This window comes from Physeter macrocephalus, chromosome 14, assembly GCF_002837175.3.
Source record: "Physeter macrocephalus isolate SW-GA chromosome 14, ASM283717v5, whole genome shotgun sequence".
In the NCBI taxonomy this organism is placed as follows: Eukaryota; Metazoa; Chordata; class Mammalia; order Artiodactyla; family Physeteridae; genus Physeter; species Physeter macrocephalus.
In genome coordinates this window covers 13,794,888-13,799,332 of record NC_041227.1, presented here as the reverse complement: position 1 = coordinate 13,799,332, position 4,445 = coordinate 13,794,888, and the positions used below count along the sequence as shown (strand labels likewise).

The window sequence follows — 4,445 nt, the reverse complement described above, 5'->3', positions numbered from 1 at the left end:
TCACATCAATTTTTTAAAAAAGCACCCCAAAGTTTTGTAAATGAAAAAATTTTTTCTTTTTAAAATAAAGCTAATAATTCTTTTAAAAATAAAAATTTCAATAGATGGGCTGAAGGGCAAAATAGTTTGAAGAGTTAGTTAGTGAACCAGGAGATCAAGCTAAGGAAGTCTCCCAAAATGCAGTGCAAAAGAAGACATACATGGGAAGTATGAACAAAGTATTAAGAAACAGATGCACAAGTTCACTGTTTGCTTAACGTGAGTTACAGGATGAGAGAAGAAAACGAAGGAGAGAATTCCTGAAGCAAGGCAATAATTCAAGCCATTTTCTTGAAACTGAAATACATGGGCTCTTATACTGAGAGGACCTAGTTTAGGTCCTCTACAGTTCACAGGAATTATGTCCTGTAATTTATAAGAAGACTGTCAAAGGCCTACATCTAATTACATCGTGATGAAATTTCAGGACACCAAGGATAAAAAGGAAGTGAAATAAAATTATCTAGGGTGGAATGAGAATACAATAATCAGTCTTCTCATTTGCAACTTTGTAAGCAGGAAAAAAACAGAATGATATCTCCAAATTTCTCTGGCTAAATCCTTGTGAATTTAGGATTCTTTACCCAACCAAGCTATCACGCAAACGTAAGGGCATCATAAAGACATTTTAAGACACAAGCAGAATAAAAAACTTTGCAACTCACAGTCAATACAGAACAGCATTTCTCGACAGGGTCCTGCTGGCATTTTGGGTGGAACAATTGTTCATCGTGTAAGACGCATCCACACACTGCAGGTTGCTTAGCGTCTTTCACTGCCGTCCACTAAACGCCAGTAGCATTCCTCCTCAGTCACTGTGACAATACAAAACACCCCTACATTGGGAAGGGGTGCAGGGTAGCCTCTGGCTGAGAACCCACTGGTGTAGAAGATATACTCCAACAAAGAGAAAATGAATTCAGGAAGAAAATGTGTGATAGAAGAAGCACAGGTAAGCAAGGAAACCAGAAAGGTTTATTTGTTTATTTATTTATTTAATCAAACAAAATCATGTGTTTCAATAGCTCCAAGTGCAAATACAGCAAGTCAGTAAGTACACAAAGTTTCAAGATACAGCTTTAAGTATAATGAAAACTTGATGCACAAAAAGGAAAGGGTAAGTAGCAGAAATAAAGCCCAGTGTTTAAAAAAATTCAAGTAACCTGAAAACCTTTAGACTAAAATAGTCCAGACTGAGACTCAGGTCGTTGCCTTCCGGGGCCCTCCCTCAACCCGCACAGAGACATGTGGAGGCAATGCGGGGTGGTTACTGCAGCCCCATTTCCACCGCACTGGGTCCTGTGGCCTCAGGGATACCTGTTCTCCTGGGACCCAGGGCTGGGACCTTGGCATCTCCTCTACTCTGCTCTCTGGGGAGTACACTGGGTGGGCCGCATTGCAGGAGTGCACATGCTTCCTATTAGAACACCCTTTTCCTTTCCCACCCCTTCCTCCCTCATGACAGACAGAGTCTGCATCACTCTGACCAGGGCTAAGTCATGTGACTCCTCTGGACCAGATAATTTGTACTTGGCTTTGGGACATGATTTGGTGATTTTTATACCTCAGGGTTAAATCTGGGAAGAAAATCAGCCACCTGTATCCAGTCACAGACAGGCTGGGGGATCAGCACTGCGACCCTTGGGCCTGCCCAGCTGCGGGGAGGGGAGGAGTGTGGCTACTCCTAGGGACATCAGTGCCTGTGCCTTATCCCTGGCCAGAGCAGCTATGGCCAAAGCTGCTGGATCATCTGTCCAGGGCCTGGCCTGGAGAAGGGGGCCCTGGCCAGATCGGGGGAGGACGGGGCTGCTGCTGGTGATCCTTCATAGCCTGAGGCCCAAGGTGAGCTCATCGGATGAGCAAGGCCTCCTGCTGAGCCTAGTGGGTGACTAAGAGGACACTCTGTGCTCTCACATCTCCCCGGCCCCTGCCGGTGTGCCCGCCCTGTCTTCACCTCTTCTTCTTCTTCTTTTTTTTTTTTTTCAAACGAAACCACGTTTATTTCAATAGCTCCAAGTGCAAATACAGCAAGTCAGTACACAGAGTTTCAAGATACAGCTTTAAGTGTAATGAAAACTTGATATACAAAAAAGAAAGGGTAAATAGCAGAAATAAAGCTCAATTTTAAAAAAATTCAAGTAACCTGAAAACCTTTAGACTAAAATAGTCTTTCATCAATTCAGAAATGCCTTAATTTATAGATAAGAGTAGTACATTGTAATCGAAAAGGACTTCTCAAAGAAAGAGAATCACCCCAAACTGGTCAGCTCCAGATAAGAGTAGAAATTCCCGGTGCTGGCTATTTTAGAGTCAGCACGCACTCACACTATACAGATTGGTGTGGTTCAACCCACGGCATTTGATCTCTAAGCAAATTCCAAAAAAGCGTTTACAGTTCAATACTACTAAGAGTTCTTGAAATGGCCACTATATATTTAAAAGGTTTGAAGGGGGCTTCCCTGGTGGCACAGTGGTTAAGAATCCGCCTGCCAGTGCAGGGGACACGGGTTCGAGCTCTGGTCCGGGAAGATCCCACACGCCACGGAGCAACTAAGCCCGTGCGCCACAACTACTGAGCCTGCGCTCTAGAGTCCGCGAGCCACAGCTACTGAGCCCGTGTGTTACAACTACTGAAACCCGCGCGCCTAGAGCCCGTGCTCCGAAACAGAGAGAAGCCACCGCAGGGAGAAACCCGCGCACCACAACGAAGAGTAGCCTCCGCTCACTGCAACTACAGAAAGCCCGCTTGCTCAGCAACAAAGACCCAATGCAGCCAAAAATAAATTAATAAACATAAATTTTAAAAAGAAAATAAAATAAAAGGTTTGAAGACCAATTTCAGCTTCAGGCCTATACTACAACTTGGGGAAAAGACCTACATTAATACTCCTTCCATTACTTAAATCCTTTCTGTGAGGTTAGCAACGTGGCCTTTAAAGCTTCCTCAGGGAAACTGTACTTAAACATATAAAAGTTCCCATTAGGAAGATAATTAAAAGTTGTTAATGTTCTTTTTATCACTTAGCAACCAAGACGTGTTTATTTCCGCTCCCCAGAGGCAATGTTAGCTACTAGCTTCAATTCAGGAAATGTGTATCTTCAGGAAGGTTTATGTGAGACGTTTATTCAGTCTTTTTCTCAACCTTCATCTTCTCATTGTAGGCAGTAAACTGAGAGTCTGTTCCAAAAAGTCTATCCCACCATGTAAATGTCGAAACATAGTTTCCAATGAAGTTCATGTGGTGGAGATCCTGAGGCCAAGAAACGGCGATAGAAAGGAATGAGATTTAAAGGGTTGAGAGGAATGTCATAACCTGTGGGCATCAACAATTTCTATCAAACGAATGGTCACCCAGGCCCAAAGAAGAATAACATGATCACATAAAAGCATGATTCCAATGAAAAAATCCAGTTCCAAGAATTAGGGTTTCCAGAGGATGTGCATATACAGCTTCCATTCCAAAATGGAGCCTGAAACTCATGATGAATTTTATGAATATGCTTCTATATTGTTTTGTGGTGCAAGAGCCTGTGCAGGAAGTAGCGCCAGGTATCTTCAATCACTGCACAGCCAACCCATCTTGCCAAAAGCATGTACCATCTTGGCCTTGTTTCCCAATCATAAGGAGTATTGAAATACTCTGTAAAATAATAGGTTCCACAAATCAAAGGAAGCTGGATACAAAAGTGATTAAAGAGAAGTACTTTAAAACATTTCCATTGATTTCCCCACGTTTCTGGTTTATCCTTTTGAATTTTGTACTTTTTCATGTAAGGTAGAAATTGAAACAAAAACGCAGGTAGAACAAGAAATAAAGGACCTCATGAGCTATGAGGGATCCCCATGTTGCCATCTGGAACTTTGTATAATTATTCAACATATATTTCCAAGCATTTTTAAATGGTTCCTGCAGAGGATTCTCAGGTAAAAGTGAATCCACAGCCAAGGAGGCTGAACTAAAGATGCTGATACTTTCATTTGTTGCCATTTTTCAAATCTCTGCAGACAGCCTTATAATTCTGCACGCCGCTGGGAAAGGTTTATTTTTAAGTCTAAATAAATATCTTTACTTATAATAATTAACTAAAAGCTAAGATGATAACATGGGGTTGAGAGGTATGAAATCTGGGAAGGAGGTAGGAGAGAAAAGTAAAAGCATGCTAAGATTCTCATTTTATTTAGTGGGAAGATACAGATGTTAATTGACTCTAGATGTTGATTAAGAATATGCTTAACTATGTGTGTCAAAGATATAAAGATAATAGGAACAGAATATATATTTTCCAAGTCATCAGAAGAAAAATTAATTGAGGACAAACAAAATGCTATCAACTAACCAAAAAGCAGGGGTGAAAGAGAAGCATGAAAACAGCATATGCAATAGAAAATCCATGGTGAATTGGTA

At 41.5% G+C, this 4,445-nt stretch overlaps 1 pseudogene; it reads right to left on the bottom strand.

Moving 5' to 3' along the window:
- Positions 1–3,161: 3,161 nt before the first annotated feature.
- Positions 3,162–4,028, bottom strand: LOC102981130 (methylsterol monooxygenase 1-like; annotated as a pseudogene).
- Positions 4,029–4,445: the final 417 nt, after the last annotated feature.